A 22,200-nucleotide genomic window follows, 5' to 3' on the forward strand; every position below is an offset into this window, starting at 1 on the left:
TCATGGAATAAGTCTTTGTTACATTAATTGTTAGCCCACGAGTGTTCATGTAATTTAAAAATTCCACTACCGCCCTCTGCATGCCGATTGTGGTCCGTGATAGTATTGCGGCATCATCCGCATATAAGAGGATTGGTATGGAAGTCCCTCCCACTGAAGGATAGTCGAACTGAAACTTCCTCATGTGCTCCACCACTGTATTTATGTATAGTATAAAAAGGAAGGGTGCGAGAATGCACCCTTGCCTCACGCCTCTGTTGATATGAAACCTTTCTGAGCATTGGCCATCTCTGCCGTACCTGACTCTTGCCCCAGCATTTCTATAAAGTTCCTTAATAAAAACGATGATCTTGTATTCTATGCCCAAGCACTTCAGCATGTCCCAAAGCTTTATGTGGTCTACGCAGTCGAAGGCAGAGGTCAGGTCTACGAATGTTATGTGTAGACTTTCGTGCTTTGCCTCTGTATGTTTAGCGACCAGGAGGGCCAGGTTTAGACTCTGCTCTATTGTACCCTTCCTTTGGCGGAAGCCATACTGAAGAGGGGTTATGATGTTATTTTCTTCCGACCAATCTTGGAGCCTATTTAGAATTATCCTGCCTGCTACCTTCATCAGTGCGTCCAGAAGTGAAATTGGACGATAGCAGGCAGGATCATTTCTATTGCCCTTTTTAAAGATTGGCACCACAATTGCCTCGGGCCATGTGGGTATAAAACCTACGGTGTTAATGCTGTTCAGAACGTTGGTTAGAAGGGGAGCCCAGAGTTTTATCTCACTTTTATATATATCGATGGGGACCCCGTCGGGTCCGGGTGCTTTGCCCGATGCACTGTCATTGATGGCCTTTAAGACTTCCCTATAGTCAAAGGTGATTCCCAACGGGAACTGGGCGGGGGGCTCTTTGGTTGATGTTGGGCTTATGCATCCTATTTGGTTAGGATTATTGTACAGATGTGTAAAGTGTTCAACCCACGTCTCCCCTGACACTGCAATTTCTATTGCGTCGTTGTCTCTGTTTTGGAAGAAAGGCGCATTAACTGCCTTCCAGAAGGCGGTGTTATCGTTTTTCTGACATGCTAGATGTAAGTTTTCCCATAAGTCCCGCTTTAATTCCTTCCTCCTAGTGTCTAGTGCAATTCTATAAAGCTTACGCGCCTCTCTAACATGGTCCACAGATCTTGAGACTTCATGCAAGACTGCTATTCGATGTGAGTGCGCTGTAGAACATTCCTTGTTAAACCAGCCCTTTTTTTTGCTGTTGTATTTTTTGAATGGTTTCAGTAAAAGGTTGTTTATCTCCTTGGTAGTCTCAATAAAGGAATCTAAGATTATTTCTGGTCGTTCAAATTCCCTCAAGCAGATTGTCACCTGGTCCAGGGCTCTGGACAGTAAGCGTATCAGGAATTTTTCGGGGTCCACCTTTTCCCACTTAAGTGAAAACCCATTTGTTTTCCCCAGGGTTATAGGTATCGAGTACTCTTTGTTGATACTTATGGCCGGTCCCTTTACTTGCAACTCAATAGAGATCGGATAATGATCCCCAAAAGCGAATTTTAGGGTCTCCCAGGATAGGGCTAACCCTCGGTATCGATGTGATAAGAGTGAAAAGTCGATTACCGAATTCACACCCCTTCCTGTGAAGGTTGGCTCAAAGCCTCTCCTTGTAGCACAGATTTCGTTTATAAAACCCAGGTCTAGCTCATAGATGACTTCATTGAGTTTATTCCCTATACCGCGGTGGATGAAATGGGACGAGTCACCAAAGTCGTTTCCCTTCAGAGGGCAAATGCCCAGGTCGTTGCTGGTACAGATGGTGCAGTTAAAATTCCCTGTCCAGAGGAGTGCCAAATCTCCTGTCCCTACTTTTTCTAGTGCCCCTACACACTTCCTTAACCTGGAGAAGATGTTATCCCATTCATTACGGGGGGCGTTGTTATAGAAGTTAATTATGGCAAGTTTATTCACTCCTGGCCAACTAACCAATAGAACTTGGAAGAAGTCATCAGAGATATTTCGGGAGACTTTAATGCCAGCAGTGTTAAAAATGTAGGTGCATAATCCGCCTCTATTTCTTCCTCGGGTGCTGGGCCTCCCAGGGATGTTAAACGTTTGATATCCCAATAAGTGCATTTCATTAGTCAGCCATGTTTCCTGTATACACAGGATGCTATAATTATGAATGACTTTTAGCCATTCGGGGTTATTCGCTTTGGTCTTCAGACCTGCCAAGTTCCATGATAATACGAATTGGCTGGGTTGGGTATTCATGGCGCCATTGGGATTATCCTCGCTTGGTGATACTTCTCTTATAGACTTAAACTTAGCCTCTCTGGCCTTGCTAGTACCCTTTACTTGCATGTTTATTGGTGGGGCCTCTGCACCTTTAAAAGCATATTCCCAGGCCTGTACAAAGTCCTGTACCTTCCATGCGTCTCCTTCATTTTTGAATTCTCCCCCCTCCCCGTGTGTTTGTGCCTGATGTTCCTCGTTATTCTTTCTGCTATCATCTAATGATGACATAGAGGCAATACCCACCATTAAAGGGTCAGCCTCTTTGGTATGGATAAGTCAGTCCACCCCCTCCAGACCCATGAGTGGGGCAAAATGGTTTGTGGTTGGTATGTTGAAGACTAAGGGCATCCCTGGTCTATGGTACCGTTTTTGAATTCCGGGAGGTTCCCCCACCAAGGCTTTCGGGTAGAAATAGTTGACTTCTCTGACCCTTATACTACCCTCGTACCCACCCGGAAACCAGTCTTTAATAAAAGTGACTGCTCTATGGTCTCTAAAGTTTACGATGACTATGTCGCCAGGGGTTGTTTTAGGTCTCTTACCCAGCCATCCTGCTCGTCGGACATGGAGAATTTCTCCATTTAGGTTAGCGGGTAGTGGCCTATGTGTTCCCAGCCAGTGCATAGTCTTATTCTTTAGGATTTGATGGCTTTCAAACCTACCATTGGATATTTCAGGAACCCCTGTTAAAACAATGACGTAAGGTTCGGCCTCGGGGGGAAGATTAATTTGCCTACGTCTACCTGAGTTATGTTTTGTCGCCAACGGTGGAGGAATGGAGCGGTCGGCAGATGGTTGGGTGCTAGATGCAACCCTTTTCTCACTTTTGCTCTCGCAGGATTTTAGCTTTCCGCCACCCTGGGCCACTTTAGCTGTTTTTTTTGCGTGTTCCCCAGTTGGTTTGGAAGGTGGATGGCTTGGAAGATTATGGTTATGCTGGGTGATAGGTTTTACTGCTTTCTGGGCAGTAGCTGCTGAGGACGGTACAGACATTAAAGTGGGCATTGATGGATCTTTAGGTACAAGTTTGCTCTCTGCTATTGTCTGTTCTATGGTACCCAGTTGTTGCGCTATTCTCTTGAGTCTCTCGACTACAGGGAGTATTAATGATTTAATTAATTGCTCCAATGTGCCCATTATGTCAGCGTTAAGTAGTTCTTTAGTTGGGAGGATTGGAGGAATAACTATTTCAGGGGTTGTAGGTGTGTGGGGGACAGGACCTATTTTCTTCCCAAAATTGAGGTGAGTGTTCCTAGTCTTATTATTCTGAATACAAGCCCCCTTTTTCCTTCGTTTTTTTGGTGGCTGGCCTTGAGTTCGGGAAGCGTTTAAAGGGGATTTTGGATTTTGGACGGGCTCTACTTGAAGTACTGATATATCTAGAAGTGCATCTAGTAAAGAGTTTTGGGCGGTTTCTACTTGCGGAGGTAAGGTGTCCAGGAGAATCTCTACATCAGGGTTAGGATTACCAAAGGACATTAAGTCACTTGTAGTTCGATCATTGGTTTCAACCGGTGGGGAGATTATGTCTTGGAAGAGTAGTAGAATGCTGTAGTTGAGGGGCGCCTCATATCCCTCGCTCTCATGAATAGTGGCAGGAGGGGGTGAGGCAGCATGCTGTATACGTCCAAGGGATGATCGCTTATTTTTGATTAGTTCTACAGAGCGGCGTCTCTCAGATCGCCGCTCAGAAAGTGCAATTTCTCTATCGGTTACTGATGTGGGGCGAATAACAAAATTGTCGAGCGTACCTCGTTTGTCGCCTCCTGCCATAGGAGGTTTCTCCTTGATAGGTGACATCCTCGGTGTAAGAACGATGGTGAAAAGGGGGTGGCCCGGCCCAGCCTCCTCTGGCCTCTGAGGGCCACAGAGGGCCCGCCCTTTGCCCGGGCTTAGCCCCGGGCACTCCCGCGCGCTCCCGCGACGCGGATAGGAAGCTTGATTTATGGCGCCTCCGGGCACGCGAGGTGACGTGGCGCCGCACAGCCCTCTGGGGATGGTAGTCCTCCACTCGGCAGCCGCTTCGATGGAAATGCGGCGGCGGGAGGAGTACCGGTCGGTGGGACCGCGGTGGCAGGATATCAGTAGGCTGGGTAGCAGGTGATTGTCAATGTTTATGCAAGAGGGCAGCCGGGTGGCAGGGGATCAAGTGTGGTTATCGCACCCTCTTTAATTGTTACTTCGAGCCTTTGGACCATAATGACAGAAACATTAGTGCAGAGGAGGACGCACAGTGGAACATTCCGCAATTGGAACCTTGTCCCATTAAAAAAATGGACAGAGGCTGCACTAAGTTAAAAGGGCTGTGTTTGGAAAGGGGACTGAGGGCAGTAGAAGAAGCTGCATAGATTACATCTTCCTCAATGTAGAATTTTGGCCACCCCTCTTGGATATGAAGGTGCAGGGGTGGACTGAAAGCAACCATAACCCCTTGGTCTTACAACTGCAAGCTACAGGCTTTTTAAATCCAAATAACAGGACAGTTGAATACGTAACAGCAGAGGCCCTGCTCACTAATGATATGAGGAGAGTTCAATGGGCTAGGATTATTGAAAATGAAGGTGCTCTGGAACAAATGAAGGAACTGGTTGCTTATTCGACCACCACCCTTCTTAACTGTGATTCCTAGGAGGACATTAATTATATTATCCCCCAGGTTCACAATGACCCGTTCAAGCAACTGAATATTTTTTAAATTAAAAGTAGCAAACTAAGGAAAAACTTTTGTGCTAAGGCGGCTTCTTGGTACAATAGTTCTTGCCGACAGGCTTATAAGATTTTATCCAGGGCTATTAGATCCAAAGTAGTGGGCAATATTAAAAAGGTTAGAGTAAGGTATAAGAAAGCCCAGCAACAAGCGAAGAAGGATTGGGATGAGAACTGCTGGCAAGACTTGATCTCAACCAGTAAGGAGAAAAACATGATCCAATTCTGGAAGCTTGCCAAATGGGGTACTAACTTTTTTATTTCTATTCTTGAGGGTTGAGTCAAGATGGAATGGGTATGTTGATAAAATATCTGTCTAGACCCCGAGATAGATGAACACCTGCTGACTCTTTGCCTAAATCTGATCCCCATTTTATGGGCTGATAAAAGGAAACAACTGTCCTGTCATAGTTGTTGTGTTTTTAAGTACATCCCTTTTTCTATGCGCTTTTTAAATGTGCTTTTATCTTTTGTATTTACAACTTTGTCATTTTATGAAACAATGTTTTTAACTCATATGTAAATATATTTGCGATTTTTACATTAGTCTGGATGATTGCAGAACGCATACTATATCTGATGTCTTTTTAACTAATGATGTACTCTGTCTTTTATGATTTTGAAAATCGAAATGATGATAATGAAAGAATGGACAACATTTATTTGAAGCAAGAAATGTGATACACCAAATGTAAAGTTGCTGCTATCCAAATCCATTGAATGGAACAGCTTCCACCCACCACCTCCAAATCAAACCTCAAGGGATTACCCATTACTTAAAGAGAACATTTTTCCTCTCTTAGACAAAGCTAAATATGTCTCAACTTATGTTACTTGAATCTTCCACTGTGTTTGCCCCTGCATTCACAGCCTCACCAATTTGCTTCTTTTCGGCTGCTGACATGGGTGGGATGGCTGATCCCAACTGGCAATTGATTGCATCAACTCTTGCTTCTATACTCATGTCAAAGTCTTGTTTTTTTTAAATCACCAAGTCTTGGATTGATTTTTGTGCCTCTGCACAACCACTTTGTAACTTCTCTCGCTCGATCTGGAATGCAGGATTTGAGGGAGTCATGGTGAGAAATCTTCCTAAAGTGCTCACGCGGTCCATCAGGTAGCGTTGTGACACCTCGCAGTAGGTAGACGAGATCATGTTGACTAAGTTGGCAATGTTGCTGGCTTTGAAGGCTTGGTTGTACAACATGTCCTTCACAAAGGCTTCAGAAGAATAATTGGGGATGTTCTGCACCGATTTGACGGACTGCACTAACCCATTGACATTTTTTCCTAGGCAGGAGTTAATGAGGTTGGATATCATCTGGAAGAAGCGGATCATCTTCTCCCACTGCTCCTTCACCTCCCCCAGGGCATCCAGGCCTTTAATTAGCATATTTTTGGCTGTAACAAAATCAATTTCCTCCAGTTTGTGCCCCCTCATTTCAACTAGGATGGCTGTTAGTTTTTCATTTTCTTTTTTGACATTCTCAAAGGATTCCTTGTACGTGTCCTGAATTTTTTTTAATTGGAGTGTGGCTTGTTCCACTCGTGCCTGTGCCATTTGTGCAGACTGAGTGCCTATGCCGACACGGCCTTGAGTGCTGGCTGCATTTGGTGGCTTTTGCTGCAAAGGCTGAGCATTAGTCGCTGTTTTACAATATGAATCAACTTTTAATGAGCTGCTAAATAGTAATTGTATCCTTTGAGCTCTTGATTTCAATGTCTTGTCATCTGTATTGTGAGATAATGCAGCTCTTTCCAAGTCTTCACAAATAGCAACAGCAGATAGTAAAACAGCATCCATAAGTGTTTGTGCTTTACACTCAGCTTCATCCGCTACATCCTGTTTCAAAGACAATAACAGTCTTTTTACATAGTTTGTTGTCACTGCGTTCTCTCTCTCATCATAAGCAATCTTTAGGTTAATAGTTGTGCCTGTACTATCAAAGACTTTTCGAAGGCCGTCTTTGATAGCTGTCATCTGATTGGACTTGGAGCAAATATTGTGTGTTGCCTGGGTGGACTTCACATCCCTTGTGTCAGTAGTACTAACACTACCAGCAGTACCACTGGCAGGGCCACCTGGACCAAGAAACCTGTCTATAACTTTGTACGTAGTTAAAGACAGTGCATCAAGAAGGCCACCCACAAAATTAGCACCCATGGTTTCCCACACAGAGGGCACTTTATCCAAAGCCTTCTTATAAGCATCTGATGCATCCTGTAGTTTTGTCTCAGTAGTCTTCTTGAATTACTCTGCCATTTGCACAGATTTGTTTGAGGATGCTTCTCTTATGGTGAGCTGTCCAGGGCAATCTTCACATCAGTCATCTTCTTCTCATAGTCCTTCTTGGAGTTCAGAGAAGCTTCAAGCACCTCCTGGACTAGATGAATGGTGTCACTAAAACTAATCTCCACAGACTGAGCTAATGATATGCATTCATTGGACAAACTGAGCAAAGCGCTGAGGCGATGTGGGAGCAGGGCATTAACACTTTCCGTCTTCTGGAACAGAATTAGGACTATTTGTTTAGCGGCACCAGGCATGGAACCTGTGAGGAGCCTGATCTGATCCATGTTTTTGTTTGCAGTGCTGAAGGAAACCTAGGCTTTATTGCAGACCTGCATTAGTGTGGCAGAGAAGGACTCTGGGTATTTCATGTAAATCACTTCTCCTGAGGCGGAAAGCCGGGAGGAAGCACTACAGCAATCTGCTCATCTTTTAAAACTTGTTATTTGGTTTTAAAACTACCTGCTGCTTGTTCTGGGACCTGTGTCCACCTGGAATTCTTGCCGCCGCCATCAGCGGCGAGGCCGCTAGCCACACCCACTTTTTAGGCCATGCCCCCCGCCCACAAGCATTCAATAGCGCTGACTGCGAGCGCTTGTTAAAATCACTTCTCCTGAGGCGGAAAGCCGGGAGGAAGCACTACAGCAATCTGCTCATCTTTTAAAACTTGTTATTTGATTTTAAAACTACCTGCTGCTTGTTCTGGGACCTGTGTCCACCTGGAATTCTTGCCGCCGCCATCAGCGGCGAGGCCGCTAGCCACACCCACTTTTTAGGCCACGCCCCCCACCCACAAGCATTCAATAGCGCTGACTGCGAGCGCTTGTTAAAATCACTTCTCCTGAGGCGGAAAGCCGGGAGGAAGCACTACAGCAATCTGCTCATCTTTTAAAACTTGTTATTTGATTTTAAAACTACCTGCTGCTTGTTCTGGGACCTGTGTCCACCTGGAATTCTTGCCGCCGCCATCAGCGGCGAGGCCGCTAGCCACGCCCACTTTTTAGGCCATGCCCCCCGCCCACAAGCATTCAATAGCGCTGACTGCGAGCGCTTGTTAAAATCACTTCTCCTGAGGCGGAAATCCGGGAGGAAGCACTACAGCAATCTGCTCATCTTTTAAAACTTGTTATTTGATTTTAAAACTACCTGCTGCTTGTTCTGGGACCTGTGTCCACCTGGAATTCTTGCCGCCGCCATCAGCGGCGGGGCCGCTAGCCACGCCCACTGTTTAGGCCACGCCCCCGCCCATCCATCTTCCGGCACACATATATAAATGTGCAATCCTAGGAAGCGCAGCGGACGAATGCAGCGGGCGCGTCGTTTGCTCGCCGAAGGCGCGCCTAAGGCAAGCCCGTCTGCGCTCATCCGCGACAGGCCGGGACTAGGGGCAAAGACCCCTGGCCCTTCTCTGCCAGGGCTATCTTACACTTACTCCAGGGAAGCCCTCCTTAGACTCATGCCATCCCAGCAAGCCCGCTGCACTACCCTGAATCCTCACTATGCCCCTTGTACCTGCCCTATCTGCTTCCTCCCTCTTACCTCCCTCCCCTCTACAACCATCATAGCCGCCTCGAACTTCCCTCTCTCACGCCCCAAACTTACAGCTACTGACCAGACCCAAACTAGGATGCTGATCAGCCTAAACTGTAGATCACTAGGCAAACATAAGAGAGAAATTTTCGATCTACTTGTCTCGGAGAAACCCGCAGCTCTTTTCCTTACAGAGACATGGCTAAAAGACCACTCCGGCCCGGATATTGCTGCCGCTCTCCCTGACAACTTCACTTATGTTGGGAAAAATAGACCAATGAAAGATGGTGGAGGTATAGCCATAGTTTACAACAGATTATACTCCTGCAAATGGGAAGACTTTGTACTACCTAACTGTGAGGCAGGTCTGTTTAAGCTCTCGCTTTCTCCCAATTTTACTCTCTCTGGGCTGCTTATCTGCCGCCCCCCTGGCCCAGCAAGTTCTTGGGCAGCCTCCCTTCCTGAGTATATAGCACCGCTAATCCAGAACTCAACAAATGTTTCCATTATCGGTGACCTCAATCTGCACCTGAATGATCCCTCATGTACCACCAGCAGCAATCTCTTACAAGACTTGGCTGCTTTAAACATTTCCCTACACAATTCTGGTCCTACGCATATAGCAGGGAACCTTCTGGACCCCATCCTTTCTAATCTTGAGGCTATTGACTGTAAGGCTCCATCACCTATTGTATGGTCTGACCATTACATGGTGACCTTTATTATTAAACTAGGTCAGCAATTGAACTCCCCCTCTAACCCCACAGAACCTAGACTATCCAGAAATTGGAATAAATTGGACCTCAACAAATTCAACTCCTGTCTTGAGAACACTAGACCTCTCATGGAAGATACTAGTACTGCAACTTCTGCCGCTATCAACATCTGGCATGCACAGGCTGCCGATGCATGCCTGCCTCTGCGCATGCAAACGCACAATTTTCATCACCCACCTGCGCCCTGGTTTACCAAAGCCTTGAAAAAAGAAAAAACCATCTGCAAAAACCTGGAGCGCAAATGGCGCATAAACTATGATTTATGTTCTAAGCAAAGCTATAAAGCCGCCTTAATAAAATATCATTCCTTATGTAAAACTGCCAAAGCTGAACATGTTAACCACACCATCCTTGAAGCAAAAAATCGTCCAAAGGCACTCTTCAAGGTAGTACAAAAACTCTCGGGTGCACTGTGTCAGCCCAAAGCTCCCTGTCTTAACATGGCACAGTGCAACTCACTGGCTGAATTCTTCATCGCCACAATTGATACCATCTATTCCAATTTTGAGAATTCCTCTCCCCTCCCCTCTCTGCCCAACTTACCCGCCCCAATTTTATCTTCCGATCAAGGGACACCAGAGGACAACAGCCCCACCCACTCTCCGTCGACCCCCCCCCTCCACCCACGTTCTCCTGTGACTTTAGGCTTACATCTAATACCTGTCCTCCTATCGCTCAGTTGATCGACACATGGATTCCGCTCAATATCAAGACCCTCTCCGACATCATCAGTAAAATCAAATCCGGTTCCCCACTGGACCCTATTCCTCCCCTAATTCTAAAAAAGCTGAACAATTCCTCCCTAGAACTCATCATGGATCTTCTAAATTCCTCCCTTAGAGAAGCTATTGTACCCTCCGCATGGAAACACGCGATGATAATGCCTTTATTAAAAAAAGCTAATGCCGATCCCAACATTTCAGCCAATTTCCGTCCTATCTCGCTTATTCCGGTATTTTCTAAAATCTTAGAAAAGCACATCAATTCTCAACTTGCTACCCATGTTGAGTTAAGAGGAATTTTACATCTGTCTCAATCCGGCTTTAGATCCGGTTTTTCGACGGAATCTACTTTGCTGGGAGTTTCGGAAAACATCCGCCTCCGAGTTGATAGGGGGGAAACCGTGGCACTCATTCTGCTTGATCTGAGTGCAGCATTTGACACGGTTTCCCACCCGATTCTTGTCAATGCCCTCCGATCATCTGGCATCGCCGGCTCAGCTCTCAACTGGCTTGTTATCTTCCTATCCGACCGCACCTTCCAAGTCTTCACTTCCTCATCTGCTTCCCAAACTTTTACATCTGCGTATGGAGTACCACAGGGTTCCATCCTGAGCCCCTTGCTCTTCAACCTATACGTCAGACCTCTGGCGTCTATTGCGGAGCAAGCTGGGCTCACCATTTACTCCTACGCAGATGATACCCAGATCATCTACTCTCTTTCCTCAGACCCTCATGCCCCCTCATCCGCCCTCTGTTCAGGATTGAGCGACATCGCAGCTTGGATGTTGGACAACAAACTGCATCTGAATGGGGGAAAAACAGAACTCCTTCTGTTTGGCCACAATACCACTTTATGGGGACCCCAACACTGGCCCGCTCAAATGGGCACTCCACCCACCCCCTCTAAATCAGCATGCAACTTAGGCGTGATTTTCGATGACCAGTTATCTATGAAAAGCCATGTGGTCAAAACTTCCTCCACCTGCATCACTATCATTAAGTGGTTGCGCAAGATCATCTGGATGCTGCCCGTGGATACTCAGAAAACTGTAGTCCAGGCTCTAATCACCTCTAGACAAGACTACAGCAACATTCTTCTCCTGGGTGCCTGTAAAGAGGTGACCCGTAAACTGCAGACAGTCCAGAATATGGCAGCACGACTGCTATGCAAACTACCCAATACTTCCCCTACCTCTAACTCCCTTCGCACACTACACTGGCTCCGTATGGAAAACCGCATGAAATTCAAGGCTCTCTGCATCATGCACAAAATAAATACTGGTCTGGCCTCACCATATCTCACATCCTTGGTTTACCACCATTGCCCCCCCCCGCACTTTGCGTTCATCTAACCAACACTTTTTCTCAGTGCCTAGAATCAGGAAAGCCAGAATGGGAGGCCGTTCTTTTGCCTGGCTGGCCCCTTCACTTTGGAATTCTCTTCCCCTTCAGTTGCGAAAAGAACCCAATTACCTCAGATTTCGCAAACAGGTAAAAACTTGGCTATTCAACATGTAACTTCCTCCCTTCTGACCTCCCCTCTCTTTTTGTTGGTTTTAGCGCCAGGAAACCTACGGGTAGCTGAGCGCTTTATAAACTTAAATATAATAATAATAATGTATTTGAATCCATCTTTTGGTGGATTCAGGTTGATAGAGAAGTCCCCCCCAGCTGATGAAATGGCGATGGAGACGGGGGCGGGCACCAGGATCTCTCCCCAGCTGGCAACTCTTGTTTGTTTTGCCATGCTTTTGTAAAGCTGTACTGCTCATGAAGCTCCTCGGCCTCCATCAATCTAAAACCAAAATGGTCTTGTCAGCAAATTGGACTCTAAACCCATAGGCAACACTAAAGTAATTATAATGCGAAAACAGAAAGACTGGTACTTAGGGAACTACCTTCCTTAAATAAAGTGACCCATTGCCCTGTACTTTATGCTATAGTGGGCTGATGCAAAATGCAAATAATGCAACCAACCAATGGCTGAATAGAGGTGGCTGAACGTCCCTTTCCTTTAAGTAGGTATATTATACATACAATTTTAGTCAAATTAAAGAGTATTGGCAAACAGTATATAGATCCATAGCAGACATGGAACAAATCCTCGTCTACACAGGCATGATATATAAGGACATACTACACATAATAAACATACATAGGCAGATGACACATACTGAACCCAATTCACAAAGTCCTTTGCATCTCACAAAAGCAACATGAATTCACAAAAGTTAATATTGCTGCATAAAATTGTCCACGTAATATTACCCAAAGCCAGTTCAATATTTTGCATGCACGAATCTCACACGAGTGGACGAGATTTTGTGTTCCAATGCATGGTCAGCCTTGAAAGTTTATCAATGCCCACATACACATAAGGCTGTGCCAGGCACAAGCTCTCTTCTGACCCTTTTCCATTCAGACCTAGTTAGAGATTTTCTCTTAGCAAGGACAGGAAGAATGTATTTTCCAGGGATGGTAGGGTAGAAGACTATCCCCAAACTTCGTGGGTGTTAGCTAAGTGATTCCTCAATGGAAATACTATTTTGCCCTGAAGCAAAAACCGTGCAATTGCAGAATTAAGTTGGCTTTTTCCCCTGACTAAATTGCACACAGATACTCCATTGGAAATGATGATCCAAATGAACATATAGGAATTTGAGATGTGTTCCTCAAGCATGACTGGAAAACTGCAATGTTGCAGAGGGTATCAGGATGAACTGTTTCTGGAGAAAGTGGAAAATCTGCCCCAGTGCAAAGCTGTAATTCTCTGATTGCAGGTTTGCTGCTGTTTACATTAGTCAAATCAACTAGATGTTCTGACCATATCAGAGGTCATGGTTATACTAGGCATATACTAGTAATATCATACATGGATGTATTAGAATTAGTGCAGGATACACCTCAGGCAATACATTTCAGAGCATCAGAGGATAACACTGGGTCAGACACACAGTAAGGAGGATTGACTGAAAGATATCTTGTTGGGCAGTGCCTCAAATTTAGTGATTGAAACTTAATGTGGAATCAAATACAATCCATATAGGCTCTCATTATCAAGAATGGACTTGTATTTCCCCACACCTGGAGTTACTGATGCCAGGAGTATTGACAACTCACTTGGGGATACAAATCCCACCAACATGAGGATTCACTTAGAAATGAATAGTTACCATGAGGATCGGTAATTGTGGGTTGGATTCCCCTGGCAATTCCTTATTTGCTCAAGGGCTTTCACATGGAGATTCCAGCAGCTGAAATACCCTGGGTAACTGAATAAATCCACTGTCTTCCTATGCTGCTTACAATTTTGATAGAGATGGTGTGTGTGGTTTCCATTACCAATGGAATTAAAAGCAATTTTGTTCCTTAGATGCCTTCCACAAAAACAGAGGAATCATAGTCTGTTGTAAAATGAGGAGCATATGTGGGAAGATTAAATAATTGAAGAATCCATGAATTTTTAGTGTGTTTGTGTATATGGACCCTTCTTTAAATATTGCCAGTCACCAGGAATCCTCAAGAAAACTAGTGATCCCCGGTTAATAAGTATGAATCTTTGAACCTACATGGGCCATTATAGCAGTAATTCCTAACCTTCTGGCTTCCGATGACCCCCACTTACTCATTACTGGACTCCAGGTATCCCTGTTGATTCGTTATTATAATCTGACACCCCCACTGAGTTATTACTGGAAGTTGAGTAGCCTGGCCTGAGCATGCTGGATGATTTGAACCACAAAATAAAACACAAAAATAGAGACATGAATGCATTAATCACAAAATATGAAATATTTTATTTAATTATCAAACAAATTACATTTGAATTTCAATGGGAAGCTTAGAGATTTTCTAAACTCAACTGAGGCCACCCATTGTCTATATTATACTCTGTGTGATACACATGCACTGCTCTCAGGAATCAATATGAAGATACCAACTTAGGGGCCAATTAGGATCTCGAGCGGATCGCCACAGCCCGCATGGCAGTGGCGATTCACCCGAGATCCTTCCCCACCCGCCACCCATTTCCCACTGCCATATTACTATGGTGGGGGACCGCGGCGGACGGAAAGACAATCCGCTGCTTTACCGTCCGGTCAGATTAAATTGAACGGGCAGAAAAGTAGGTGGTGATGTCTCTTAGACACCGCCAGCAATATTAGGATGGGGGCGGAAACATGCTTTTCTTCAGCGGAAATGCTGTGGATTGCTCGCGGGGGCCTGTTGCGGGCCCCCAGGGACTCTGGGGGGTGGCGGGTGCACATGGGGGGGACCTATGGTACCCCCCTGCAGTTCCATGCACAACATGGCAGGCACCGTGGGGTGCCTGCCATGTTTTGCATGGAAGTGCACAACATGCCTTCCTGGCATTGTGGCGGACGTGCTGAGTACACCGCTCACCACAATGACAGGAATGCAGGATGCGCCCGCCACTGTGGCAAGCGCATCCTAATAGCCCCCACGGGACCCCTGCCCTTATGGCGGGCCGTCCCATTTCCCGATAGGATGGCGGGCGGTCTTTGTCCGCCCTCCATCCTAATGACCCCTTTAGTTTCTGGCTTCCAATTTCAAATTCCAACACAATTTCAGAAGTTTTTAGAAATTTCAATTTTACAATTGATTCTTTATGTATGTATATTGTATTGATTTGTTAACATTATTTAATTTTGTAAGCAGTCCGGGACCCACTAATTAGTTATCCCGGACCCTGAGTTGTGCCAAGACCACAGGTTAAAAAAAACTACTTTCTGTCTACAGTCACAGATTCATTGATATGACAATGCAGGATGCTGATGCAAAATTTGCGGGGTGCAGTGACATAACAACATAAGTGCCATTACCAAAGATTGAGCAGGCCAAATAGGGTGTGAGGGTCTGTTGAAGGAATGTATAAGTGTGTATTCTGCTGTAGTTTAGAGGATACAGAGAGTGTGTGTAAGTAAATAAGATTTTTATAGGTAAGACGTGTTTATATTGCTGTGTCTGCTTTTGTGATTTTACAGGCATAAAATCGAATAGAGCTTGGTTTGATCTGATTGGTGTGTAAGTCGATAAGTTATAATGCACTATCCGGACTGCATCAGCTCTGGATACAGTACTGTCTTCTGCCTAGCAAAGGGATGGGTTCAGTGAGAATAGAGTGCGGCACCGAGGTCGTGATTCCCATCAAGGACATCCTTCTTCAATGGAGCTCTTCGCTTCCAGGTTTAGACAGAGCCATATGTGGCTTTTGTCCTTTTCTCTTAACTCTTTCTGTGCTGATGACGGAACCGCTCCGTCATCAGCCACGGTGGTGCTGTGCTGATGACGGAGCGGTTCTGTCATGGCCCGCCCGACGTGCCTGCGCGGCGCGGATTCCGCTCCTGCGCTGGGCGTTCTATTGAGCGGGCGGGGCCATGACGGAACGCTGTGTCCTTAGATATACATATGGCTTTCTTCCCTCTTCGTTACCTGCCCAATCCATGACTTTACACACATGGATGAACGCTGTGTCCTTAAATATACATATGGCTTTCTTCCCTCTTCACTAACTGCCCAATCCATGACTTTACACACATGGGTGAACGCTGTGTCCTTATATTTACATTTGGGTTTCTTCCCCCTTCACTAACTGCCCAATCCATGACTTTACACACATGGATGAACGCTGTGTCCTTATATTTACATTTGGGTTTCTTCCCCCTTCACTAACTGCCCAATCCATGACTTTACACACATGGATGAACGCTGTGTCCTTATATTTACATTTGGGTTTCTTCCCTCTTCACTAACTGCCCAATCCATCACTTTACACACATTGATGAACGCTGTGTCCTTAAATATACATATGGCTTTCTTCCCTCTTCGTTAACTGCCCAATCCATGACTTTACACACATTGATGAACGCTGTGTCCTTAGATTTACATTTGGGTTTCTTCCCCCTTCACTAACTGCCCAATCCATGACTTTACACACATTGATGAACGCTGTGTCCTTAGATATGCCTATGGCTTTTTTGCCTCTTCGCTAGCTGCCCAATCCATGACTTTACACACATGCATGAACGCTGCTCGGTTGCAAAGTGACACACATGGCTTTTGTCCCTTTCTATTAACTGGCTAAGTCAGGAATGTACACACATTGATGTGTGCCCCTCAATGACGACACATGTGACTTTAGTCCCTTCTTTATTTAACTGCCCAAACCATAACTTCAAACAGATGGATGAGCCCTGCTCTCTGTCCTCAGAGACACATATGACTGTTGTACTGTTTCATTACCGACCCAAGTCATGACTTTACGCGCATTGGCAAGCTCTGCTGGGAGCCTCTGGAACTACATTTAAAAGATAAGAATAATGACAAACGTGCACAGCTTTCTGCTGCATTAATTTATTCAAAACACATGTTCAACACTCTTTCAAGAAAGTGAAATTTGAGTCTTCAAAACAACTTGCAGGAAAGTGGTGGTCCTGATGTGCAAACTCCTGTTTGTGTGTGTATCATAAGTGAAGCAGCTCAGTGAATAGGGTCTCCTCTGATCACCTCTAAATAAGGCCTAAGTCACGTCTAAGAGCACGAATACCATGGAGACATCACTAAAGCTGAGCGGCAGCATATCTGGGGTGTGGCAAGGTTTTGACCAAATATATGGTGCTTTTATTACTCTTTGTAAGGGTGGGATGGCCTTCACCCTCTTGCAGGGGGGGGTCTAATAGTGTCATGATCACTGTCCCTGCATGAAGTCACTCTTTACACTGAAGTGCTTCAGACTCCTGTGTCAGGTCACTTACTGTAAATGGCAACTGGACCAGAATAGGAGCTTTCCAGAATGGAGAGCGCGATGAGCAGCGAGTAAATCAGTATTCGGGGTCCCATGGTGGCAGGTTTCAGCGATTTGCTTGCCGGGTCTTTGTCCTGCATAGGAGGGCAGAGAAATCATTTAGCACTGATGTAAAAAACAGAGACAGCAAAATATCTGAAGCTGTGACAATCTAGAACAGCATTGTGGCTGACAAAGACTCCATAGAAAGGTTGTGAGGTTTGCAGCAGTTTGTCTCTACCTCAACCTTTCTATGCTTGCACCTTTTCTCCCCCAGGAGCTCACATGTCCAAACACACAGCCCCCCATCACACTGAAGTGCTTAAGAAGTACAAGAGATGAAGAAGGTGTGTTACTCAGGGTGACAGAGGTTGGGTGTAGTATTCCCATGCTGGGTGTGCTGCATCAGAAGAGTCTCTCTGTTGACAGACTCACCTCCATCCCCGGGTCCACACTGCCCCTGCTGTGACTATCAGCAGTTCTGGAGCTGCAGTGTATTGCTGTCTGCTTCAGTCTATACTATGACATTGGAGTGGTGATAAAAGACATGGCTCAGGTACCAGCAGTTGACCAATCCTGTCTTGAGATTCAGCTCTTTGCTGACTCCATGTTCTCATGGAGATGCATCAGCAAGAGACCCCCCTGTGGTCCAGCTCATCACTAAACTGTTGTTGGATCACGCACTATTCCCACATAACAAAAACAATACTAGGTGCCTGATACCCACTTGTTAGGTCGAGCCTCCGAGACAGTGATGCTCTCTGGCTGCGCAAGATCTACTGTCCGCTTACCAAGATTTTGCAGTGTCTTGAAAGCCCACCTCTGCTTGCGATAGGGTGGCTTGATTGCCACTCTCATTTGCTTGCTTCTTATTGGATGACTTGCATTGTCCATCTTGCCTTTGTCCTTCCCTTGTAGCATAACCTCTTTACATGAATCCTTCTACTGCTAGGTTTCAGGGAACAATTTTTTTTGCTGAAGCACTCCACAAGAGTGCTTTTGTTTTCCAGCTGTCTCCAACATGTCCTTCTCTCCTTTCCTCTTTCTCATTTTTCTTTCTTTAGTCTGTCTGCTTTTCCTCCCTCCACCGGCTTCTCGTTTCTTTTTTATTAAACAATAAGCACTACACAAATGCAGCTGTCTGTTTCTACCCCCTTGTTTTTCTCTCTTGCCTGTGTACTGCTATTTCCCCCGTGCTACACTATGGCATTCTTGCATTTCTCAGTGTTGCCTTCTCTCACCTGTGTGCTTCTGTGGTGTTCTCTCCCTTTTTATTTTCTCTCCCCTGCCTAGGTGTGCTGCTTTTCCCTCACCCACCCCCACACACTCCTCCATATTACCCACAAGCCCAAAGACCTCTTTACTCATTCCGCTGGTGAGTGCGTGTGCTCTCATGCATGTGTCATTGCGCCTTTACTGTTTTTTTTTATTTTGAGGTACAGCATCATCAGAAGCAATTGGCTGAGCCAATAAGCTCCAAAGGCGAGGCACACTGGCTTTGCTGATGCTAGTTTTAAAATTGCTGCTGCCAACCTGCTCTCGGCCGTCTAACAGGTAGGCCGTATAGTAGGGTATGACCGCCCCTTGAGCGGCCACAACCATCTCTATTTATTGTGGACAAATCATTCAAATGAGCAGACAAAGTTTTTTCAGCTGTCTGCACCAATCCATAGTCAGGACCTGTCGCGATAGAGTGAGTGAAGGGCGGAGCCCGCTCCTGTGTGTGCAGCCCTGGGAGGGAGGGCTGAAGCCTTGCGGGGCAGCCATTGGGTGGCAGGCGCTACCAGGGTTCAGTGGGGTGGGGAGGGTATTTGAGAGTCAGTAGACTCTCCCCCTGCACTCAAGCAGGTCTAGAGCTCGTGAGGTCACATTGACATCCACAGGCCATGCTTCTCTTCCTGGGGGGGATGCAGACGGGGAACATCTGCCTTCATTCTGAAGTGTGCCTGCCCGAGGGTGAGGAGATGTTAATCCGACACAGATTCCAGGACGCCCCTCCATGGATGAGGGGTGCACTGCAATCTTCACCTATCACACCCCTACTTTATCTGAGACATAATGGACATATATGCAATATGTAATTTCAATGATAATATTAGAGTTCCCACCAGACATCTACAGCTGTGTGTAGCTAGATGCTAAAACAGTTATGTAGACACTAACAGAGTGCCTGCCCCTTCTAAGGATATCTGTACCAGTGACATGGGGGACAGTGTTCTCTGTTCAAAGGGGCAGGGTACACTAGAAGACAATAGTTAGCGCCACGACACTACGTTAACGAGCAGCCACCATTGACAGAAGCATCATGCAAGTGTGTGCTATTGTGGGACAAGAAAATAGAGGGTTGCTCTGGTCACGAGCTCTGTAGGTGGCATTAGGAGTGTTGGTGGCCATTCGTAAAAGTAAACACAATCTGCACACATGCACTTCACACACAATGCATTGTGACTTTGTGAACTAACCTATGTGCTAATAGGTCATTCCACAAAATACAGAACCATAGTGGGTCGCAATTCAACCTACATGATTGATATTAATGACGTAGGTTGCAAATTACAACCCACATTGCAGTCAGAATGCCACAACATCTATGATTGCTTTTAAATAAAGCAATATTTTTTTTAAATGCAGCATGCTTTCCTGAAAAGATAATTAAAAGCATTAAAAAGTGTCTCAAATCTTGTTAGGAGTAAGCAGTTATCCCATGGACCAATGCCTGCTACTAAAAGAAATAGTTTTCAGCATCCCCAGTGTGACAGGACCGCTTCTCAATTGCAAATGGTTAATTTGTTAAAATAGAAGGATCATACTTATCAAGGTTTTGTGTCTCCCTTGCGGCATGAAAGCAAACTCACAGCGACACAAAAGGTAGATGTGATTTCCCAAGCCACACAAGACTGGAGTAACGCAAGCCCGCACAAGTAGCTGCCTTACGTTACTCTGCTCCAGGTGGGCATTCCAGGGGTGGAGCGTGGGGCTCTGGCTTTCACCTGCATTGACCATGAGTGGTGGACCTTGGAATGCATGAACGTGCCGCACCTTCCCAGGGGAGGCGTAACAAGGAGAAATATTTGTATGTTATATGGGCTTAGATCATTTGACACCCCTTTGAGATCTGACCCCAAGGGTTCCCTAAGGAATACCAGTCTTAAACCCATGTTGGAAGTGTTAGAGGGGGATACTATGCTTATTTAATGGAAGCACTTATGTTGGAGAAACGCCTCCGTTGAACTGTGTGTGCCCTTTGAAAAGGATTACAGGTTTGCAAGTTCCCTCTTCTTGTCTTGCAGAAGATGTTTTTTCCCACTGAAAAGAAGGGGTTGCAGTTCTCAAAACATTTGTTGCCAATAAAAGTCCTTCTGTTTCTGATGATATTTCACACAAAATAACATTTTGCAGAGATGTCCTGCTAAGACATTTGTATTTGTATCTATTCAAACTTCACAAAGTTGCCAAGAGAATAACCGTCTCACCTTCTGGCTGATTACTGGAGGTCAGGTCACTTCGCAGGTGGATTTCCTAAACTCAGATGGGATCTCCCACACTCAGTGAGCGATGGTGGAGTGGAGATCTTTGTAGATATAGCATCTGCAATGCAAATTAGGAGGAAGCTTTCGAGGTTGAACTCTTTCCACAGAAGCAATGCAAACAATCACCAGCAGGAATTTTTCGTCCTTTAACTATTAACCAGATGGTGAATAATCTCGGCAAACACCTGTGAGCAAATATTGCGCATTTTACTGCTATTAAGAGTGACATTCGGAGCCCCACCTGAGCATTAAATCATACTCCACCATCCTAATAATAAGTGTACTTCCTGGACAAAGCATTTAATGGTGCACATGTAGGCACCCAGGCTCATGCTACATGCATCCTACCGAAGGACAGTGTGAGCCAGGCCAGCACATGACACATTTCCTGGAAGTGAAATTGAAAGATTAGGATGTGTCTAAGCATGCTTCTGAAATGTGGCATAACAGCCCTAAAATAAATTCAACTACTGACTTGGCTAACATTATTCACTTTAATTGTATTCAGTACAAAAGTGCAGAGGAGGACCACATTATCTGGCAGGCTTGACTAAATCATGTAGGAAGAAAAGGCAACGTTTCAAGATTAAACCGTGACATTCAGAGAATAAAGATAGAAGTTGTAATATCTTTTTCAGTTAAATGACCTAGAGAATTGCCTTATCAGGTATTTTATAAATCCTCAGTGTTAATGTTTTACTCTGAGAAATGATTTAGTATATTCTGTTCAATTACAGTACTTTTACAGAATAGTATAGCCGTATTAAAATGTTGCAAATACGACCCACATTTGCAAAAAACACAGCAATAGGATTTGGGTAGAGAAACTGATGGGTTTACATGTACAGTCCAGAAAGTGCATACCCTATTCAGATGTCATAGTCTACGAGAGCAAGGAAATTCAGCTTGTGAATATTTATCAAAATATAGTCCAGTTTTGCCGTAGTGGCGTGTTTGGGCCACATTGGCAAAATATTGTGTGTAAGTGATAAAGAGGAGAACCTGGGGGCATATTATCAAGGGCCCTATCGCCGCTTTAGCGGGACTTTTTCCCGCTAAAGCGGCGATAATTTTATCGCCCTATTAGCAAGCAGTTAGCAACAGTTTGTAGGCGATAGAGAGCGGTTTGGGACCCGCTTTGCATGTCAGCGATATTTATCGCTAATGACATGCAAAGTGGGCGTACCCAACCTGTTAGCGACTGAAAGCAGTCGCTAACATCGCTATCACCTATTATCAACGCAGGCGTAGCGATAAAAAATATTTGCGCTAAGTGCAAATATTGCTGAAAACTAGCGCCTGCTCAGACCACTTCTTAACCTGTATATCCAATGGGAGTTGGATATTCAGGTTAGGACCCTATTGGCGTTAATGCCTGAATATCACTGGATTTCCAGCGATATTCATGCATTAAGCGGCTATCGCCGGATATTTTATTGCATTTGAGATAAACGTTGCTAATAGCACGTTATTGATGCGATAAAATCCGGCGATGCGTGGCGATAGAAAAAATTTCGCTAAGCTTATTTAGTGATTAATATTGCTAGT

At 45.2% G+C, this 22,200-nt stretch overlaps 1 pseudogene; it reads right to left on the reverse strand.

Annotated features, from left to right (window-relative positions):
• Positions 1-5,640: 5,640 nt before the first annotated feature.
• On the reverse strand, positions 5,641-20,683 carry LOC144820065 (uncharacterized; annotated as a pseudogene).
• Positions 20,684-22,200: the final 1,517 nt, after the last annotated feature.

Source organism: Lissotriton helveticus, chromosome 2_1 (genome assembly GCF_964261635.1).
Source record: "Lissotriton helveticus chromosome 2_1, aLisHel1.1, whole genome shotgun sequence".
Taxonomy (NCBI): Eukaryota; Metazoa; Chordata; class Amphibia; order Caudata; family Salamandridae; genus Lissotriton; species Lissotriton helveticus.